General features: G+C 41.3%; 1 long non-coding RNA gene across 2 annotated transcripts; it reads right to left on the bottom strand.

The window, feature by feature from the left end:
* Positions 1-17,517: 17,517 nt before the first annotated feature.
* On the bottom strand, positions 17,518-22,959 carry LOC140133950 (uncharacterized). 2 transcript variants are annotated; one of them, XR_011855986.1, is made up of 2 exons: positions 22,903-22,959; positions 17,518-18,074 (listed from the first exon to the last, which is right to left on the bottom strand). It is a non-coding gene; the product is annotated as an uncharacterized lncRNA (long non-coding RNA). The 2 variants fall into 2 exon arrangements; XR_011855985.1 differs by lacking the exon at positions 22,903-22,959 and adding an exon at positions 18,665-18,769.
* Positions 22,960-23,808: the final 849 nt, after the last annotated feature.

Raw genomic sequence — 23,808 nt, 5'->3', positions numbered from 1 at the left:
GAAACCTTTTTCAAACACCCCCAGGGGAGTTTTGGCATTAATGATGTCAGAGGATACACAGGTATAGTTCCCCTGCTCAACCCAGATTTCACCTGGGGGTCTTACCTTAGACTTAACATGAACTAAAGGTAGATATTCCAAACAATCAGAGGTATTCTGGCCCTTTAAAAGTTTCATCAAACAGGTCAGTCTATCTATATGTGGGATCACATAGGGTTGGGTGGTTAGATGAGGATTTGCCCCTGCACAAGCTATGCATCCGACTGATATGTTGTGTGCCTTTACAGTATACCTTACCCATTCTAACCATAAGTTCTTTCTTGGGACAACCTGAGTTTCCAACCTGAGAAAACCTCTTCCCATTTTAACCCGGGAACTGGTATTACCTCGCTTACTACTTTCTGTAGTTCTTGATCTGCTCCTGCTACGTAGTTCACTGGGGCACTTGTGGGTCTCAATTTAGCGTCATACGGGGCCGTGGTGTGTACCCAAAAGGTTGTGATTATTAAACAACTCAAACAGAAAAGGATATAGAGCTTCATTTTGTCTTCCCCTTGCAGTGTGACGCGTGTATTTAGGTGGGTTTCCCTTCAAGTTTCACCGCTGTAGGCGTTACCAGGACCACTGTATAAGGTCCCTCGAATCTGGGTTGAAAGCAATCTTTCCTAATATGCTTCTTCACATACACTTGATCACCTGGTTGGAAGTTGTGGACTATGTCACCTGATGACTCTGGAAGAGAAGCAACAACTGCAGCATGCAGATTAGTTAATTTCTTGGACAATTCAATTACATATTGTACAGTCTTATCATGACTTTCAGACAATTCCTGCTTACTTATTATGGGAAAAACTGGTGGTTTGCCAAACAAAATCTCCTAGGGGGTGAGACCATGTTTAGCCTGGGCAGTGTGTCGGACATGATACAGAGCAATGGGGAGCAATTCTGGCCAGGGGAGGGGACTATCCTGAGTCATTTTGAGCAACTTGTTCTTTAGGGTACCATTCATCCTCTCTACCTTCCCTGAGCTCTGTGGGTGGTATGGTGTGTGTAGGCCCAAATCTACTCCCAACATATTCCATAATTCTCTGAATATCTGAGAAGAAAAAGCAGGGCCCTGGTCTGACTCTATAACTTGTGGTACTCCAAATCTACAAACTGTCTCAGTGATTAGTTTCTTTGCTGTAGTTTTTGATGTCATGTTAGCTACTGGGTACGCCTCTGGCCATCCGGAGAACATGTCTACTACTACAAGTACATATTCGTGTTTTCCCTCCTTGGGTAGCTGGATGTGGTCCACTTGGATCCTTTGAAATGGGTACTCTGGTCTGGCAAGGTGTTGTTGGGGTACCTTTGTCGTAGGGGCGGGATTGCAGGTGGCGCATACGGTACAGGCCTGATTGTATGCGGCAATAACAGATCTGATTCCTGAGGCGTAATAGATTCTCTGGATGCAGGCGTAAGCTTGGTTCTTTCCCCGATGTGTGGCTCCCTTGGTGTATCTATATAAACGTTGTCATCTAGGTGCTTCTCTTAGACCTTTAGAATCCTTTGGGATTCTCTACCTTTTCTTATGTGTCTGATCAACCTTATCCCTGGGGATCACGAGGAAGGAATGCACAAGTTTTATCACCGTACACTAACCTTCCCAGCCTCTAGGCCTGACCTGACTCTCCTATCCCCACAAATCCAGTACATCAGACACTGCTAATACAGGGTTACCTGTGCTGTCAATGTTAAAAAAAGGTCATTGTCTTGTTGCACCAACCGTAGGTAAAGTCTCCTACCCTGGGGGCATCCTGGTTACAGTGATAGTCATGGTTGGGGTGTCCCTGAGCATACAGTCAGTCAGAAGAGACCAGCTAACAGAAAGAATAAGTAAGTTTGCAATAAAAAACGTGGCAGCATGCTGGCTTCCCTCCTGCTTCACAGACATGGCATTGGTCAGCAGGACTTGGAAAGGACCGTCGTAACAAAGCTCCAGACTCTCTCTCTAGTGTCTCTTTACCACCACGTAGTCTCCAGGCTTCAGGTTATGCATCCTGAGGTCTCTGTCTGGATCTGAAAAAGGAATCAGAAACACTTTTGCGGACCTTTTCCAAGGCCTGGCTCAGCTGTGTGGCATATTCCACCTGGTTTCCTGCCATCAGCTATAGGGTCTGTGGGAAAGTAGGGGCCTAGTCTGGGTGCACAGCCAAAAAGTACTTCAAAGGGGAACAATCCCATCTTTCTGTTGGGTGTGGTCCTAACTGAATGGTGGGCAGCAGGAAAGCACTCGCCTGTTCTACACCCAGGAGGGACAAGGCTTTAGGTTTTTACCTGTCCAGTGAAGTGGGTTCTGCGACTGGATTCTATGGTCTCTGGAAGTCCAAACCTGCAGAAAAATCTCACTCACCAACTTCTTGGCTGCGGCTCTGGCAATAGCCTTGGTCATGGCAGAAACTTCTGGCCACCCTGGAAAGAGATCAATGCACACAGGCACGTATTCCTACGTACCACTTTTTGATAGCTGGATAAAATCCATCTGCAGTCTCTGGAAGGGATACAGCAGCTTGGGTGTCACCTTCTGTGGGGTCTTTTCCACCTTACCCGGGTTGTGGCGTGCACAGACTATAAAGGCTTTCACTAGTCTAGTGACATGGGTAGTAATGCCCGGGCAAACCACTTATGGTTTATGAGCACTAGCATGGCCATTTTGGATATGTGTGTGTTTCCGTGGGCTACTTGACTTACTGTCGGGTGCAGGGCTCTGGGCAGGCACACCCTCTCTCCCAGCATCCAGGTCCCATCGTCATCTGGGCTCCAGCTTTCCTCCACACTTCCTTCACTTCTGATGACTCCCGGGCCACCAGGGACTGGAACACCTGTGGATCAAACTTTTAGCTCAGAACTCACCGCTGAGACTTCAGGACAGTCTCTGGGCTCCATCTGTGCAGCTGCCTTCGCCATCCCGTCAGCCACATACTTGCCCTTGGCTTGTGGAGTCACCAAATTGTGTGTGCTTTTTCTTTTACTATCCCCACCTCTTTTGGAAGTAAGAGAGCATCCATGAGCTCTTTAATCAGTGTGCCATGCTTAAAGGGGGTCCCTGCAGAGGTGAGGAAATCTCCAGCCTTCCATAAGGGTTCATAGTCGTGTTTAGACCCCAGAACTATACCTTGAGTATAGATGTTTGGCCTTTTACCTTCCACCAGCTGTAGCACTTCCCTGAGTGCCATCACTTCACCTCCTGCGCTGACCTGTGTGGAGGGAGTGGTTCTGCTTGTACTACCTCATGTGCACCACTGACCACTGTATATCCAGCATAGAACCATCTGTCCTCTCCTGCAGACCTGGAGCCATCTATGAGAAAAAAACTCAACATCTGGGTTACTCACCCTTCTCTCCCCCCCTCTCTGAATCCTGGAAGACTGGCGACAAAATGAAGGATTCAGAGCTGTGCACCTTATCAGTGTATCCTGGGGAATCAGGAGTGCACACTGGAGTCTGAGCTGTAATTCCTTTCTTCAGATGCTTGGGCTGTACTTGGGTGAGGACACTGTGCAAGTCTTGTGGGGTTTGCACTGTAACTGAGTGATCTAGGGTCTAGGATCAGCTCACTGGCCTTGCTGAGCAGATTGCTGGCTGCAGCTACTGACACATGAGGGGCCCCCCTCACGACTGAGTCTAACCGGGCCTAATAGTGGGCCACTGGGGAGGCCACCATATTCCTGGGCTAAAACATCTATGGCATAAACTGGATACTCAAAGCGAAATAAAATAAAATGTCTGGTTCAGTGGAATGTGCCTAAGGCCGGGGCAAACAGGATTTGCCAGCTTAGGGCTTATGGAATACATCAATTGCCTCCTGACTAAGGGCAAATGGGGAAGAGGCAATTCAGTTTATCAAGGGGCAACATCAGGCTGGAGGCAGCAGACCTTATCCTAGGCCGCAGGAGCTGGCCAGTCCTAGAAACATGTGAAGAGGCTCAGGGCCTCAGGGCAGGGGCACATTCTGGACCACCAGCTTTCTTTCCTCTGCCAGGTATCTGCCTGTGGCTGAGGAGCAGTGGCCCAGGAAGACCACCTTCTCCTGGCAGTACCGGAGTTTATCTCTGGAAACTTTGCAACCCTTCTGGAACAGAAAACACATAAGGTCAATAAATGCATCCTGGCAAACAAAAACAGTAGGTCATCCACATACTGAAAAGGAGACCATCCAGTAAGGGGCTAGTCTGTCAGTCTACTCCCTGTAGGGCCGTGGGGTATTGGCTGGGTGAGTTTTACCCCCCTTGTGGGATGCTACATCAGGTATACTGGAATACTAAACTGGTAAAATCAAATAGGTACTGGCAATTTTCATGCAGGGGCACAAAAAGTAGAACATTTGCCAAATCAATAACAGTGAATAATTTGTCACTCTCAGGGACTGCTGCCAGTGTGGGACACTCATTAGCAGCTTGGAGATCATGGACCATCCTACATGTATGTTGTTCTTTCTGGGTCTTTTTCTTGACTGTGAATGGGTTAAAATCATCACTGGGCTAGCAGGGGAGGGTTTGACAATAAGAGAAGCTGTCTGGGGGGGGATGTACTTGCTGACGTCCTCGTTAGTTACCGCCCCCCTATTAGAATATGGCCACTCACTTTAGTCACTTCAGTAATGTCTCCTCCCAGCAAGTGGAAGCACGCCCCCTTGAACTGGGCTCCTCCGGAATCGAAACTTTTGTCAGTCATACTTTGGTGTGGTCTGTGAAACACTGGTCTCAGTTTCCCTCTGTCTTTCAGTCACAATTCCCTCTATCCCCCCCCCCCCTTGTAAACTTGCACTTGCAAAGTCACTGTCTGTTCTTCTCCCAAGCACAACACAGATCGCTTCAAGACCAGTTCTCAGACACCAATTGCAAGCAGCTATGGAGAAATTTAGCCATCAAGAAATAAAATCTCTTTTTCTCAAATTCTCTACACATCAAAATCTCTGAAATGTCCCTTATCACCTGTCTCTTTCTCAACGAGCACTCTGAAGGATTCCTGTCACTCTGTCCTGGTGTCCGTCTGTCAAAGTCAGAGGCTCTAAGTGTCTATTTAAAAATCTGATCAAGTTTTTTTTTCCTTCTTTTTTTTTTTTCCTCTCACCGTCCTTTTAATTCTAATTCTTCTAATTCTTATCATGACTCCGCCCATTCCAGGTTTTATAAACCACACACTCTACAGGTCCACCCTTCCGGACCGGGTTGTCCGCCATTATAGGGCTGTGGCTGGGCACATGGCACTGTCGCCATTTTGGTTCCGCATTTCACATCTCTTTCTAAAAGCTTCACATATCCATATAGCACTTCCGCTTTTGTTGAACAACCATCTCCTCGCACTTCTGACCATCATTCAACTTGCAAACTTGCAATGCTCTGACCACTCTGTAGTGAGCCTGAGCAGCTTCCAGTATGCCCTTATCTTCTAACACACCTCTACTTGTGGTTAGAATTTGCTTCCACACTGAAGGCTGTAGCCTTCCCTTTGAGGGCATATCAACATACTTGTACAACCTCACACAATTATTAACATACTTTTTCCCTTCCCTTTTTTTCAACAAGCCTGACTGCAGTCTCTGCCCCCTCGGGGAGGGTATGCACTTTCTTAAACACACCTAACATCATGTTCTAACAAGGTACACGTTAGTGTAGCTATTCACTCAACGCAGGGGCCCCGGCTCACCGTTGTGTATCAAGAAAATAACAAACGTCCCTAACCTACCAAAGAAAACCTCTGACTACACATCCGTTAGAACCATTAATAGTTCAAAAACCGTGCTTCCCTCGGTACCTTAATCAGCCGGTCTCCTAGTGAGCCATGCTATCTTCTTTCCGGTCTCTAACCCTAGACCACCTTAATTCCCTCCCCCCGTATAAAATAATAAAAACAATAAAAACAATCCGGACACGTAACCAGTGCCCAATATCCCCAGAACAGAGGATGTCAATCTGTACTATTCTCAGTCCGCAAACTTCCTCCCCAGCTTCTACAGAAGGGGGGCAGAGACTCTATATGTCACAATGAAGCTTTTTACTTTCACTTTCCACCCAAAGGTCTGACTCAGTGCCTGAGAGAATGAGGCGTGGTGATTATTCAGTGACACACCATAGGGAAGTGTCACTATACATCAGTTCTGAACCATCCCAGCGATCACCGTAAAGAAAATGAGTCTCACCACTTAGACAATCAGCCCTTAGACCCGAAAAGTATCAGAAGCTACTAACTTATTCCACACCAATGATCACAGGGAAGTCCAACACATATATAATATGCATCAACTTACCGTGATTCAGTGAGGCCGCGGTCCTCTATTGGTGTGGACAAGCGTTCGTCCTCCGTCCTCTGGTTCGGGTCCTCGGGTGTACGGTATCAGCGGGGATGGCCCCACGTTCGGGCGTCAGCTGTCAGGGTCGGGCCAATCCCGCCTTACACTAGCTATCACCAATTGTAATGATTTTAATGTATGTAACCACACCTTTTCCTATGGGTATAAAAAGCTATGTAATCAGGAAATAAACACAGTTCATCTCTCTTTTCTGTTCGGCAAGTTAAGAGCATGAACCTAAGATAAAACAGAACTGCAGTCTTCTGTCTTTTCTTATCCAAACGTGCACGCATGCTCAACTAATTTGGAGTGTCTGAGAGAAGAGTGTAAGGCGGGATTGGCCCGACCCTGACAGTTCTACCGCTGCCCATTGTATTTCACGATAATATGATGTGTAGTAAGATAACGCATGTCAGGCACACGAGGGTAATAGAAGCCGTATGAAATTGAAATGAGACATGTTTGGACACATAGAAATATTATTTTCTCATCTTTTTTCCAATTTTTAATGATAAGATATTCCACCGAGATGGACAGAGATTGTCCTCCGCCAATATTATTTTTCCTGACGATGAGACACAGTTTCATTTGAAACCAATTAACCTTATCAGTATATTTCTACAAGGTGGGAAGAAAGCTAAGAACCCAAAGAAAACACACAAGGAGGATATGTAAACTACATGTAGAGGTCTTTTGGTGGACTTGAGTTCTGATGTACTGAGGAGACCCAACCAGGTCTAAACATTATACAGCGCTGTCTACAGTTGGGAATCTGTTCCTTCTGGAATAGATATACTAGTTTGGCTTAATCCCACACCATGTTACTAAATTTCTTGTAGGTCATGCTTGGTGTTAAGGCGCTGCTTTTCAAGGTAGCAAAAGGAGGCATTGTTTTCCATTTAACACCTTGGAAAATGTATTTGCATACTTTGCAGAATTCCCTAGCGGAGCATCTATGGCTTTAAGTCTCCACACACCTTTAAGGCGGCCTTAACTGGCAATCTCTCCATAAGGAGAACACCTACTGTCTGACCCTAGTCAATAGCCTCTCTCTCAGCCAAGCCAATTCCCCTACGCTGCACTGAGGAGACCCAACCAGGTCTAAACATTAAACAGTGCTGTCTACAGTTGGGAATCTGTTCCTCCTGGAATAGATGTAATGGTTTGGCTTAATCCCACATCATGGGGTCCGCACGCTGCATTTCCATTGGGTTTCATGGCTATTTCTGATTAGGGACGGATTTAACAGGGGTTTTTGCCGCACGCGATCGGATTTTGGTGCAATCACGGTAACTTTCATGCGAAACAAATCGGCGGGGGGGCTGGCCTCACATGCACTGGGAAGAAGAAGGTGAACTCCGGCGGACCTTAGCGGGGAAGCGATACATGCAGCATATCAGGCGCACGATCTTAGTAAATCGCACCGGACTTCATCCTTGTCGGACAACGCACCTCGAGGTTCATGACAGGACCGGGTAAGTAAATGTGCCCCCATGTTTTTAGGCTTCTTGTGGGTCATACTTGCTGTTAAGGGGCTGCCTTTCAAGGTAGCAAAAATAGGCATTTATTTTCCATTTAACACCTTGGAAAATGTATTTGCATACTTCCCAGAGTCCGTCAGGCTCAGACAAACCCACAGATGAACGGTACATCCACCGGTGGGCCCCTGAGACAGGTGGACCCCTTCCCCTGTATGATGAGGTCATAAAAGACTACACTCATTGTACTTCATATAGATATTCAGCATAGAACATTTCAACTATTTAAAGTATTTATATGATAATATGTATAGATTATGTACAGTATAATGAAAAATGTTTTAAAATACTGTAGATTTATGTTGCCTGGACCAGAACCTGATCTTTGTGGACTCAACCCAGACTTCATTAGAAGCTTGGCTTCGGGTCTGGGTTTGGTTCAATCCACACTGCTAACGTGCATTAACTCTTGTTGGTGGCAAAATTGCTAGGGGTATTTAAATGGCCGTGGTCACGCATACACATCTCACTAACATGCCGGTGCCACCATTTTGTTTAAGGTGACATTGTTAGGAGTGAAGATCCACCCCAAAATAGAGGTGTGCCGCACCGCTAGCATGTTATGGCTGCTGTGTACACGGCCAAGTAATTTAAATGCCACTGGCAATTTTCAAACAGTTATTTTAAACAGTTAACACCCGTGATCAGTGCCAGCTCTATTCGGAGATGTTGAAGGGGGTTACCCCAACAGGTTTGTTTAAATTCGTGTTTGGCTGCCCTCAATTATAGGGACAGCATGGGGAGGTGGGGTCTGTCTAGATTGCTCATTCAGCACAAATACGCCACCTTCACACCATGTGGGCATTTAGGGTTTGTAGAGGGGCATGGCGGACGGTGGAGGGGTTGGGCACGGGGTGTGCATGCATTCTTTTAAAAAAACTGTGAACTTTCACTGGTTTTTACGTGAAACTATGCTAGGTCAGACCTGGTGTAGTTTCACCAGTGGTCTCTTCTTGTATCCGGCACAACAAGGACGGGGCGTGGCCACAACCATATGACAGCGCAAGAGCCCTGGTGTATGATATATCTCCCCCTATAAACACAGCATGCAACAAGAAAAAGGTATGAATGGACCAAACAAAGAAAACAGCATGTATACCAGAGAACCCAAAGCATATCACTACTAGTGATGAGTGGACCTGTTAAAATCCTGTTCAAATGCCAGTACTGGGTGTTAACTGTTAAAATGCCACTTGCAAAGTCAACCACAGCATTTAAACTACTTTAGCCATGCACGCCACCATTTTGTGGGGGGATGTCACTCCCAATGACATCATCAGGGAGCGACATTCTTCCCCGATGGCAGAGCCCAGCTTCACCTGTAAGTTAGTGCCAGAGTGCGGCCACAGCCATTTAAATGCCAAATCAATCAATGGCCAAATCATTACCTAGAAAAATACCCATGTGGGAGCTGGTAGTTTAGTGGGGTGAAGTAGATGACAGAATCCACTCGGAAGAGTTTTCTCATCTCAGGCAAAGTATTAGAAATTCCTGATCAATTTCCCCAGCAGATAGAGGTCTCTTATTCTCATCTATGGATGCAGATCAGTCGCTTGTTCTCCTTTCCAAGCTGCCTCTATATATTTTGGCTTTTTAAAAATGTTGGGTTGTCATAAGAACCAGGATTAACAATAAAGCTTCATTATAGACACCTGTGATAACTGTTATAGCTGATTATTGTAGCCTAAGGATAAAGTACAGTAAATTACCAACATGCAGAGGTCCGTTTGTAATTAGGGGTCGTCTGTAAGTTGGGTGTTCTTAAAGAGGGGGCTACAAATGCTACAAAACATCAATTCCCAAAGGTAAAAGCAGCAAATATATAAATAGTTAAAGTGAAACTGTCGCCAGAGATATTATTTTTAGCTGGTGAAAAGTTCCAATAGCCTCTGCTACTTTGGTTTTAAAAATGAGTCTTTGGGGAGGGGCAACTGCAGCCTGTGTGTGCCTGTATCTCCTCATTAATTCTTTCTCTACTCCTCACCATCCCCTCCCCTGCCTGGTCAATGCACACGACCGAAAGTAGGGAAGTGGAGGGAGCTACATGAGTGTGGAGGACAGGAGACTGACACAGGCTGCAGCTGCACCTGCTCCCCGGGACTCAACACATGATGCTGGCAGGGAGCCAGGTAATGTGAATTAAACTAATATAAAGTACTGAAATGATTCAAAAATGCATTTTTAAAATCAGAATATCATTGGCTATTGGAATCTGTCACTAGCTAAAAATAACATTCCTGTTGACAAATTCACTTTAAGAAAAATATTACATTTATACACTGAAAAATACCAACAAAAAAAAAATCAGGTACACGCTCAAGGGCATGGACCAAAACCTTTCTAAAATATTTACAGGAATGGAAAGCACCCCAAATGTTTGAAAAAAAAAACCCAAAAACTGTTCTTTATTTACCCAGAGTGCACATTTCGACGTTTCGAGGTTAAGTGCCTAATTCAAGTTAATTTTACTCTTTTTATATAAGCAAATAAAATGAATATTTTATTATGTATAAAATTCATATTTTTATTGGATTTATTTAGATATTTATTATTTATTAGCATGTATTATATTTTAGATTTTGTATTGTATTTGTTGTTATATTTGATTATTATTGTTATTTTTATTTGTAAAAAATAATCAATAAATTCATCTTTAATTATGATAAAGAAATATGCTTGTTTTTTTTTTTTAGTCCAAAAATAAATAAAATAAAAATAAGTTTTGTGAAGTTAATGGTATATGCAGTCACAGGCTGTATTGAAGTAACACACAGTGAGGCCATTATATGTAACACACTGAAAATAAATATGTAATTATTACGAATGTCTTATTTAGATTTTGTCTGGAAATATCTGTGAGCCTTGGTGAGAGAAATTATTATAAAGGCACCGCCATATGGTGCTGCAATGGAGCAGAAACGTGTATAGCTGCTTGTTTGTTTCTGTCAGTGATTGGTGCTATTCCTATCAAGGACACATCAGCAGGACCAAGGGACTGTGCAAAGAAGGGAATGTACAGTAATTACACCCCAGGACTTCTAGTGAAGAAAATAAAGACGCTTTTTTCAAGCTTGAGCGCTTCCAAAAAATCTGCTGGTGCCTAAAATGAAGCAAAAAAAAAAAAAAAGACAAAAGAAAAAAGAAAACAAAAGAAAAATAAGAACTACAAATTACTTAGACTATAAATGAGAGAGAAAAACTCTAATGATCTTGAAATCCTAATCATACAATTATAGTTCATCCAATCATGCTACAGAGCAAAAGCAAAGAATTATGATCAACCAGAGCCAAAGCCAAATACCATTCCAGATCTGCAAACAAAAGGAAAGGGATATTGAAAGGTTTTTTTTATACAATTCTGCTCGAAGTTCTATGGAAGAAGATTTATTATGATCTCTAAAATGTCACCCAGGGAGGTTGTCAAGTTTTAAGTGATGTCAAGTGGTACCGAGATTTTAATGTGATATGTTTATTTAATAGGGTAGGATTGCTACTTACTTTAACCCCTTAAGGACGCAGCCATTTTACAGCTTAAGGCTCAGTCCCATTTTTTAGATTCTGACCTGCGTCTCTTTATATGGTTATAACTTTTGAACGCTGTTACTTATCAAAGCGATTCTGAGATAGTTTTTTCCCCACATGTTGTACTTCATTTCAGTGGTAAGTTTTGGCTGATAAGTTTTGCGTTTATTTACAAAAAAAAGAAAAAAATGATGAATTTTTAGAAAAATTTGCCATTTTCAAAATTCTAAATCACCGCGTTTTCAGGCAGATCGATTTACCACCTAAATAACTTGCAGAATAACATTTCCCATTTGTCTACTTTACATTTTCATAATTTTTGAAATGTTTGGATAATTTATTTTGATGTCACGCGGCCTACAAATCGAATAGCGATTTTCCGTATTTTCAGAATTGACTATTTTGGGGATAAATACTGTTTGAAATCAAATTTTAGATATTTAGCAACAAAAACCCCCTATATAACCAACCCATTTTCAAATCTGCACCCCTCAAACTATCAGATCTTCATAGTAATTGAATCAAAATGGCGGTGAAATTTAGAATGGTCAAATTTTGTCGGTTATACGTTTATTTAGCCCTAAAATTTACACATTTCCAAAAGATAAAAAGAGAAAACTCACCATACAATTTGTTCTACAATTTCTCCTGAGTGCAGCGACCCCCCACACGTGGCCGTTACTTGTGTTATGGGGGCACAGCGAGGCGCAGAAGGGAAGGAGAGCCCTGCAGCTGCCAGGATTTTAGTTTCCTCATTGCCCCCTTTTGAAGGCTATAAAATTTTCGCTTTTCCGTTATTTGGGTCATGTGATGCCATTTTTTTTGCGGGATGAGATGCTTTTTCCAGTGTTACCATTTTGGGGTTGGTATCACCTATTGTTGAAAATTTAGGAACTTTTTTTGAGGTCATGAGTAGAAAAGCATCAATTCTGTACTGGATTTTTTACTTTTTTTTTTTTTCGTGTTCACCGTATAGCCTAATAATCCTGTTATCTTTATTCTATGGGTCGATACGATTACGGGGATACCAGACATGAATATTTTTTCTTATGTTTTACTAAATTTGCCAAATAAAACCCTAATGTGGGGAAAAATCTATCATTTTTGCATCGCCGTCTTCCAAGTGGCATAACATTGTTACGTTTTTGGCTACAGAGCTGGTTGATGGCTTGTTTTTTGCGGGACATGTTGTTCTTTGCAACAATATCATTCTGGAGTACATATGTTTTGTTGATCACTTTTTATTGCATTTTTAGTGGGATATAATAGGTAAAAATCATAATTGTTTTTTTATTGAAAAACATTTTTTTTTACATTTTTTTACATGATCCACCATGGGATATGAACAAGCAATCATCTGATTGCTTGTTCTTGATAATACTCTACAATACTAATGTATTGCAGGGTACTAGCAGTGCCAGCCTATGCAGATGCATAGGCTGACACTTTGCCTTTAAGATGACGTCACAGACGCCATCTTAAAGGCAATCCCTCCAGACTTCTCTGGGGTCCTGATCGGACCCGAGAGGTGCCAAAACAGCGATCGCCCCCCCCACCCCCGAAAACGGTGCGGGGGGGCCGATCGTGGGGTAAAGACCCCCAGAAGGCATGTTAAATGCCGCGGTCGCGTTGACCACGGCATTTAACGGGTTAAACACCCGCGATCGGAGCCCACTCCGACCGCGGGTGTTAGCCGGGGATGTCAGTGGCAGACCGGCATCGTCTCCGCGCAGTAGCTGTACTGCGCTGAGCGCTAATCGTCGGAAGCTACGCAGTACAGCTACGGCGCGGAGCGCTAAGGGGTTAAGGAGATTTTACTTTGCACAAACAGTACATGAAAATAGCTATAATGTGTCATTTATTACAGGTGTATCAGTCTATTTGTCCAGCAGCTCCCTCATCCCCCTTCCCTTAAGCCAACATCATCCACTTCATATCTTTCTATGCTTATGCATAGGTCACATAGTTTGGAAAAAGTTCAATCAAGGAAGGGATTGGATGAGGAAGGGAGCCACAGTGAGGGGCGGAGTGAGATTGTGTCCTACACCAGCTCATTGTGCATGTGTGGCTGCTCTCTACTTGTCGCTAGGCAGTGATAGCAGTATGCAAACCCACAGGGCAGGATTTATACTCCCATTGGCCCTTGGCTGTATAAATATACTACCCTCTACAAGTCTGGAATTAACTTCCTACTTATCATTAAAATAGGGCTTCTTGAGAAGACCTTGGGTGGACCTTTAAAGCTCCTGAAATGGCTCTTCTGTACAAGTATATGGTCTTGAGGTCTTAATAGGTGAAGGCCTTTCTCAAATTTGGTGTATGGTTTAAGTCGTCATGGGCCCCTAGAAGGCTTGGGACCACCGGACCACCCAAACCACCTACTATAATAATCTACTATAATATTAACCCTCTGCTGGGCAGAAAGTGTGCAATCATGTGAACTAAAGATTTGAAGCAGATGACAAATGCTGAAGGAAGGTGGAATGGGCTAAGTCAGTGATGGCAAACCTTTTAGAGACCGAGTGCCCAAACTACAACAAAGACCCACTTATTTATCGCAAGGTGCCATCACAGAAATTTCATTTGTGATTTATACTCGCTTCTCTGTCACAGTTTTCATTGATACCAGCCCCTGAGGACACCAATAAAGCAGAAAATAGTCCCAGGTAGAGCTGTCACTTTAAAATACCTCTGCACAGCAAGTCCTGGGCTGTCTGGGACTGCAGGAAGATACCTTCATCTCTGGTGATGGCCTGAGTGCCCACAGAAAGGGCTCTGAGTGCCACCTCTGGCACCAGTGCCATAGGTTAGCCATCACTGGGCTAAGTTATACAGTGACCGGGCTGAATAACATATGCCCCATGTGACTTGCTGAGACTGCTGAATTCATAGTTATAGGAACTATTCATATTTATTAGCTAAAACTGTGCTGGAAAAAAGCTAGAACCTGTCATTTGGTGAACCGAATGACCGGTTTCTTTTAAAGCTAAGGTGAGTCTATAATCAATGAAGCTTTACCCAGACTTAAACATCAAGAAAAAAAATTTTTTTTTGGATTGTTTTGAAAATAAACCGTTTACAAAAACTGAACCTGAGGTTGAGTGCCTGATTCAAGCCTAATGTACTTGATGATAGTATACAGCAGACACCTGCCCTGTTCGGAGAAGACTCCGCCTGTGTGCCATCTCCATTCAGACTTAGCCTAATGGGGAGGTACATGTACTATGCGCAGTTGCCAAGAGGTTAGTCTTAGTTATGGCTGTTAGACTCTTGGCATAGTAATCATAGGGATATGGTAGAAGGGGAAATTTAGAGATTCTATATGCTTCCTCCTTATTAAATTTTATTTTTAACAAATACAAAAAGAATATAGCTAGACAAACAATGTTTTGCGAAAGGTAAGATTCTCTTGAAATCTGGTAAAAAATTTGGTTTGTTTGTCTATGCGTCGATACAAATATGAAAAAAAAATACATATGTATCATTTGTTTTTGTGTTCTTGTTTCTTGACCTTCTAAGAGCTTCAATATTTTTAGTTGTACGGTTCACTAATCATTGAAGAATGGAGTTGTAGGTTTATTTTTAAACATTTTTATCTGCTTACAATGTATTTATTATTCAAGGTCTTTATTGAAAGACAATTTTAGACAAGGCATAAATGGCAAATAAAGGACTAAGAACAAGGACGAAACTGCCTTTTAGGGGTGGAAGTGAATAGTCAGCCAATTAGAAGCAAGAGGTTGAACACACTATTTAAGTGTATCAAATAAAAAAGTGAACAGCATATTCACGACAATAAACTAAGCAGTTAATGCACAAGAAAACTTTAAAGTGGTATTCTCATCTGGGCATTCACATTCAGTTTCATTAATCTGCCATAGATATACATTTCTTCAATTAGATGTTATGGAAAAAAAAAAATTTACCTGGGTGAAGATAATTTCTCATAAATGTAGTCATATGGACCCTTAGAAACAAGACTGTGTCCTTGGGTACGTTCACCTCTGCTGGAGGGATTGTCCGAAGAAACAAAAAGTTTTTGTATATGAGATGTCCAGGAGTTACTACATGTCCCACAGCCGTCCTGTGGTACTGAACGCTGAATCCAGGTGGCCAGGCAGAGCTCAATAGCACATATCTGACCACTGCTGCCAGAGTGTGAGGTGGTCGTATCCCAGGAAGCTATCTGGTTCCTAAGGGACAACATGGCTACATTTACAAGAAATTATCTTAACACAGAAACATTTTTTTAATAACATCCAATGGAAGAAATGTTTATATGTGGCTAATGAATTCAATTAAATGTGAATACCCCTCTAAAAATTTTAGGTGTAAGAGAAAGAAAGGTAGAAAGGATATGGAACGAGAGAAAGAGGAGGTAAGGTGTAAATGGGGGGAGGGGGAGCCAATGGGCAGAAGAAGGGGGGCGGACAATTTATTTAACCCCCAAATCCACAGCTATTTTTCCTTTTTGTATTTCCATTTTTCACTCTGAACCTTCAAAAATCCTTAACTTTCTGCTTAACAAATTGTACTTCCTAGTGTCGGTATTTAAAGAAAAACTATCATTACCTTCATGTTGATCCCGGCGCTGGTCTTCTTTACTGTTGAAACCTAGAAAAAAGACTTATAAATAGGCAGTCGGAGTGCAGGGACACGATGTCCATCGCTCTGTACTGCTAATTATGCATGCCCTTGCCACTGGTGGCATAATTAGCAGCCTAGAGCACCGGACATCTTGCAGGGACATCTCATCCTCACTCCGACCCACCAAGTCTATTTCTAGGTGATCCCAGCGTGTCAACAAAGGAGAACGTTGCCGTGATCGAGATGAAGGGGAGACTAGCCTGAAAGCTAATGATAGTTTTTCTTTAAAGGGAACCTTTCATCAGGAAGGGAATTGTTCAATGATGACAGGTGCTAAAAGACCATATTATGGTAATGGCCTTTGTTTTATAAAAAAAAAAATCTTCATTCTTTATAATCCTTTATTTTTTTATCTGTCTGCCTACCAGAATCCTTTCCTTTGTCCCGGGAAGGGGCAGTTGGGCAATTTAATGAAAAAAATGCATCTGTGGGGTTCTCTTCTGAGCTCTGTTTTACGGCTTTCACTGCATGCCCCAAGAGACATTTCCCATTTATTCTTTACTTTGGTACGATCACAGAGATATAACATTTATATAGGTTCTATTATATTTTAATACATTTAAAGCAATTAAAAAGCTGTAAAAATAAACGTCTTCATTTTGCCATATTCAGACGGACCTGTGAAAGGTGCCATTTTTTGTGGGACAATCTGATGTTTTTGTTGCTACCATTTTGGGGACCAAACAACATTTTGATCAATGTTTAGTAAAATTTTTGTATTTTGTGAAATGGCAAAAAAAAGGTTTTATATTTTGATTTATGTAATTTTTGTGACACGGTGTTTGTGTATGATGCTCAGCTGGTGAGTCCTTTTGTGTGTTCCTTTATGGATTTTCAAGAAGGAATTAATTATTTCACAACAGCCCAGACGATTATTACTTGTCAGTAAGATTGACAGGCGATCTGATAGACCATTTGATGTCTCATGACAATACTATGGAGCATCACTGTGCCGACAAAGGGAGCAACCTCCCTCTGGAAATCAAAACTTAGATACTGCAGTATTTATTGATCATTCTTTATTTAGGAGGTCAAATAGATGGAAACAGAAGTGGCTCTGGTGTTGGTCGTGATAGCAGTTGTCTAGGAATCATGGATGAGCTCCCACTATCTTCATAACACACACTAACTGCATCAAAAATATGTCATTCTGTCAATCTTTTGAAAATCGAATGGGTCAGATATAATGATACAGACATTTATAAAAGGAAGAAGAATGATTTTGGAAACGGCAGTAGAAGAACAATCCATAAATCCCTTCCTTCATATCAAAATCAAGCCGCTGGGTGAAGAACATTTACTCGGAGTGTTCAAACATTCTGGTGGTGAGCATAGGCCGACCCAGAGGAATTTTCTTAATAATATCATTTGCAGATCTCTGATTTTAAGTTATTCCTTTTTTGTTCTTGGCAATAATGCAGGTAACATTGAAAAAGAACAAGAGAAAGGTCTGAGCAAGAATTCTGGAAAAGCAGCTTATGTGTTTAACTTTTTTTGTACATTTTTATTAACATTGTCTGGTTTGAAGAAAGTATTTTTGTGGTGGAAAATGTTACAAAAGACAATGAAGAAAATTCTTCATTGTATACTGTGAACGGTTTGAAATGGTTTGTGAACCACACCTAGAGTTACCCTGCTTGATTGACAGCTTACTCTGCAGATTTATTTCCTGTGATTTCCTTTATTTCCTGGGTGTGTGTTCTGTGGATAGGTGGATGATAACATGTTGTTTCTGACTTGTCAGCTGCTGGGGCAACATTGAAGAACTCTATTTAGACTCAATCTTCCCTTCATTTTTTGCTGGTTGCTACTTCTAGTACTACCTTTTCCATAACCTATTGCTGTGAACTCTGACCTTTGCTGTATTATTGACTATTCTTTGCATCACGATTCTGTACCCTGCCACCATCTTGGTTTTGAACCAATTCTGTCCTTCTGTGTGTCTCTCTGTTGACTTGTCATTTGTTCTGAGCACACCCCGAGTAGGTAATGTTGACCAATTATTACCTGTAGGTTAGCGCAACGCCTAGCAACTAGACAGGGACAGAGGTCATGTGTTAGCTCATGGCTTGTACCTTTTTGTCTTGACAGATACTGGGGGACATGTATAACTCCTATTGCTTCCTTTTTCTTGTGCAACTTTTTGTGCGACCTTTTGCTGTTTGCAATTTTTTAGGTGCAGAATCAAGCAGTGTACCAAAGTTATCTGCCTCAAGCATTTAATGCAGTGTTGCCGGATGTAGCCCAGATATTTGTTCAACTTGTGCGACTTTTGGGCTTGGAATTGTCCCATTCTTGAACCGAATAAGTTGCAAAACAGAGCATGCTAGACCCAGATTTACTTTTGGTAAACTACAATTTGGGACAAAAATGTCGCACACCACAAATAGTCTCAAAAGTGAGACTAAACAGGCAACTCATCAAATATATCACAAAGAAAACTTAAAATACATTGCAATGATTAAGTAGGCCAACTTCAGGAAACTTGAAAAATTGGCAGCCAGAAAAACTATGATACTTCTGCCCCACTATCTACTTTTATGTTCTATTCTATCTATCTGGATATCTTATATAAGATAAGAACCAGTATTTAGATATAGAGATATACTTATACATTTCATACCACCTGCATTTTGTTATTCAAATATATAGACAGCTCCTATATTCATCTCTATGAGGTCCCAAGAGCTGAGTTGCCTTCTCTATGGATGTAGACACTTCTGGAAAGAAATTCTAAGAAACACATAAACTACTATCCAAAGTACAAATCTAAACATGATTTTTATACTTATTATTGGCCACAATGTAAAATATAATTCTAGGTTATTTTCCCAAGGGAATAATGATTTCCGCTCTTTATACTCTCTTATTCAAAGATCAAACCATTGTGCTAAATTATATGAATCCACATTGATCGTTTGTTTAAATAGCTGCAACCTCACATTTTGCTTGGGATTATCATAGAGAAAATTGATATTTCTAAAAATCCAAACATAATTCAAGATTACTGTTTATCCAAATTGGAACACTCTGGTGAGGATGGAGTAATTCTTGATGTGTCGAGGCTACAGTACAAGAAGGTATAGAAGACATGATTGGATATTTCACACACCTTTGCTCTGTTACACGTTAGATTGCTACAGTAAAATTATATTGTAGGAAATCAGACTTAAATTGTTGTTATTAAATTGTTGTAAATTAAAATTTTTATTCAGTATAAATTGAAAATGCAAAATGATCTACCGGAGGTTTTACCTTTTAAATGCTTACCTCTTACCCTCAACATTATCACCCCCTCACTTTAAGTTACTTAATTTGATGATTTAATGAAGTTCATAAAACCCAATGGCATTGGCTCTGCATTATTAAGTCAGGACAATAACAAGTCCTGATGTCTACCATTGGTCAAATTGGAGCTACTTTATAGTTTTACAGAGGCCTACCAGCTAAAGCTCTATGATACCAATCCAGTTGGCATTTTTCTATATGACACACCATTCTTCAGTAAGGATAAAACTCTTAAGTTCGTAGCAAACCAGAAGGCTGCCCTCCACTGGTAACACCCATGATGAGTTTAATTGGACTGGGGTGTACATGATGGGCATACGTATATTAGGACCAAGATGGCTGAGAGTAAAATGAGACAACACGGCCAGAGGACACTAAGGAAGGTATAAAAACAGTCAGGGCAGCAGGGGCAGCAATAAGAGTTGACATGGCAGCAACAGTTGACATGGCAGCAAGTATGGACCATTACAAAGGAGCACAAACATTTTCTATACTGCCCTTAGTGATAACACATTAACTTCTCCTAAAAGCTTTGGAAGCCCCTCAGCTGTGACAACAAAGATGTATGCCATCTAATATTATGTGTGGAGTAGGATTAGGCATGCTGGTCAATGAAATCAACTGAAAACCAGATTCAAGGATTTTTTTCCAGTAATCTGAAACATCTAAGGTGTTGGGTTGGTTTTGGGAAAGCGGTTCATAGCTAAGCCACCTTTTAGATGAACATATTTTATGCCCGGGCTAGGACCCAGGCGTAGCGTACCACCAGCTGGAGAAGTGGATGGATGAGCACTCCTCATCTCTTTCCATAGTGAGCCATGTGGCCATTCTGTCAATAGTACGGTATGGTGGGCAATACGATCGTTCAAATGGAGGGCTGTATTGCCCATTAAAGTAAATGTGGTCGTGTGTTACCTGTACGGAAACTGTAGGGGTAGCACATGGCCGTATTAAATGTTTGTGTCAATGGGGCCTAAGAATAATACTTACTCTGCTATTGTTCCCAATTCCTGCATCACTTTGGTTGTTCTAGTTTTTCAGCACTGTATCTTGCTGGAAATTCCAAGACATCACAAGCCCCACTGCAGCCATTGAGTGGCCTCCTCAAGTTTGGGCACAAAATAGAGTTTTCTTTCCTTGGTGAACAGAAGTGATGTCTCGTGGTCCAAGGAGGCCACTCCCATGTTCCCCCATTTTCTTCTGTCCCCCATTCTAAGCTAAAACCAGGTGTGGTCGAACACACAGACAAGATGCAAGTCTTTGCATTATACTTTACCCCTTCATAGTTGCTATAAAGACTTTGCTCACAAGAACTGAAGGAAAGGAAGGAAGTCCTAAGGGAGATGTGAACTGGGCTTTCCTTTCTAAACCACCTTTCAGGTTGATAAATTAATTTAGATTATTTGATAAGTATGGATTTACAGTTTAGTCAAAAATTTTTTTTTCATAATTTTACTATAATAGAGATGTGGATCTTCTCTATACTGTTATTTAACAGGTGAAAAAGTGACTACTTGGGCCATTACTTGGTGATTCACTGCTATTCTCAGAACACATTTAACTCATGACTCATCTACATAAAGCCTTCATTTTTCTTTCATTTGACAAAAGAACCAAAAATCCTTTTAAATATGCTAGATAGAAATATTTGTTTCCTTTTTGATTTGACACAGAACTTAAATACATTTTTTCTAATCAACCATTCTTTAGAATTCCCTGCAGGTGAATTTTATGAATTAAATGTCCTTCACTTTTATATTTTTATATAAGAAAATGAAGATGACAAGATCCATTGACAATTACATAGTATAAAACACATTAACAACTATGAATCAGCATATCAAACCTATTATTATCACTATGACAGGAGGGGGGTGCACCATTAGTCTTTCTCTTAAAGTGACTGTATGTGAGTTCATGCTGTGAGAGAGGAGGAGGGAGCAGCAGGGAAATAGGATCAGATTGAACTTTTGTATCCAGAATTCTGTTAGATCCGACCACAATTGTTCCCAAACAATATAAGCAGAGAGAAATAGAAATAAGTTCAGTTACCGAAACCAGAAGAGCACAGAAAAATACCTTAACTTTTGGCCTAAGTGCACCCTGCTAGCTGGACACACCTTTTCCTGTTAAGGTAGGTGGCTGGATGTTAATCTGAGGTAACCCGAGAATGGGTGAAGTATTTTAGACCACTGTTCGTTTTTACCTGATCTTGACCAAACTATATAATTATATCTTTGACCATACAATTTGACTTCCCCTTTTTTTTCCTAGTCAGGATAGAACTCGTTTAGGTCAGGATTTATAGGATAAATTATAGGGTGATTTTATGGGGTCAATTATGCTATGTCAGGATAATACTGTAGTGCTTGAATAGCATTTGCTGAAAACCTGGTGCTTGGATCTTTAGCCAGTTCACGGACTAGCATGACTAGTAAAAGTTATTGAGGGGCATTTATCATGTCCAGGCTCATTGTGCACCATCTAGAGGCTCCAATGTTCTGATATATTTGGAGGCCAACATGCTGCCACACAATTCCTATGGTACTACCTAGGCTATACCTAATGCACAAGTGTGGCACCCCCCATACCTGCCCACACAAATGGTCCCCTTCTCAACCCTCCACACCCACTTTGTGTGAAGATGGCATAAGGGAGGAAACGGTTAATTCATGTAATTCCTGGCCATGTGCAAGGAGTTGCAACTATATCAAGGTTTACACTCCAGAAAACTGGCCTTCAAGCTTTGATAAATCCCTACAATTGTATTGGTCCTTGTGACCTTGCTAAAGAGTCAATGTCATTTCAGATTATTTTTATATTGTGTGGGGGGACTGGTGTCGACATATTTCTAATATATGTACTTCATTAGAAATTTTGCTTAGTTTATAAAGAAACAAGCTGCAAAGTGCCCCTTAGTAACGGCTTTATATCTGTGTTGTCAAGGGCAATCTGTCTGAGGCAGGACTTTCTCTCCTTTCCTCTATGTTTGTTTACAGCTTTGGGCAGTTTGTCTTAACCCTTCCTGCTATCTCTTAGGTAGTAGAATGATATGAGCATTATTTTCAAACAACAAGCTGAAAATGGAGGGTTTAATCATCACTGTCAAGAGCTGTGTAAACAAACACAGGGAGAATAGATGTAAACTCATGGTCAGCACCATTGATCAACATTGCACAGGCTGGAATTTGGAAGTGTACAGGAGGGAGCATTGCAGCCTATTTATTTTTAAACTAAGCAGAATTTCTTAAAAAAGTAATTATTTTGTATATCTAGGTCCCTTCTTTCATAGGCTACTGGTCTAGTTATTATTTTGTTTAGCCTTTTACATGCATATTTTTAAAGGGTATTTAAATAAAGTTGGTTGAGAGCTTCAGATCTTTTGTTTTTGGATTTTATTTGCCTTAAAAATCTGTCTTGCAAATTAACCTACCCAAACTAAATACTAAAGCAATCAGTAAAAAGCATTGCCCATATTCCTAAAAAAAATCAGTTTGTAAACTTACATGCAGCTAACCCGACTAGAGTCCAATGTCACTACTTAAGTCCAATGAATATTTATGAATTACTTACATTGCTCTGCCTCCTAGTATCTGATTGATAAGCCTTAGTGTTGCAGAGCATGCTGAGTTAGAGCTCAGTTACATCATTGGCCACATCTTGTTATGTAACCATGGTGACATCATCTAAGGTTCTGTTATATTTGCACAGTCTACCCCATGCATTTATCTGATCACATGAATTCACAGCAGCCTCCATGGAGGATGGGGAGGAGTAAAAGTCCATGGAGGCATGCTGTATTTCATGACATGATACTGCCTTGTGATCAGATATATGCATGGTGTACATTCTGCCTATGTTAGAAGGCTTAAGGACCTGTGATGATATCCCCATGGTCATATGAAATGCTGAGATAAAGCATGGGACATGGGGAGGTATAGATGAAGCCAGGTGAAATAGCATAAAGTTGATTTATGTGGTTGTGAGGGAAACAATTTTTAGGTAAATGAAGGGTGTAAGTCAGTGAATGGGGCTCTAATGGAACCTGTTACCAGCTGTATTTATGGAAATGTGGTGACATATTCCCTTCAAGTGCAAAAATTCTAAGAACTTTTACCGATCATTCCAAAATTTCGAGATAGACTTTTCATTCCATTCTATTTAAAATTTATAACCAGAATTCCACAATTCACAGGTAGAAGAAAGATTCCAATTTTGTGCCATTCTCTTCATTAAAGAGCAGCCTCTATGTCAGATCCAAACTTTTTGAACTTCAGGCTATTTAAAACACGGAAGAAAAGAGAAGAGGCACCGAAGACTCTAAAGATAAATGTCTGATGTGACTGAACGTCGCTGCGCTTTATAACGATGAAGACTTTTGTTCCCACTATATAGTATCTGTCAAGTAAAGAACAGAACAAGTGGGAGGCAGAAAAATGAAAGTAACTGACTAGATAAAAAGGACGCAAACAATAATTC

Source organism: Engystomops pustulosus, chromosome 5 (assembly GCF_040894005.1).
Source record: "Engystomops pustulosus chromosome 5, aEngPut4.maternal, whole genome shotgun sequence".
Classification (NCBI taxonomy): Eukaryota; Metazoa; Chordata; class Amphibia; order Anura; family Leptodactylidae; genus Engystomops; species Engystomops pustulosus.
The sequence above is the reverse complement of the archived record's forward strand: the minus strand, read 5'-3'. Positions and strand labels throughout refer to the sequence as shown.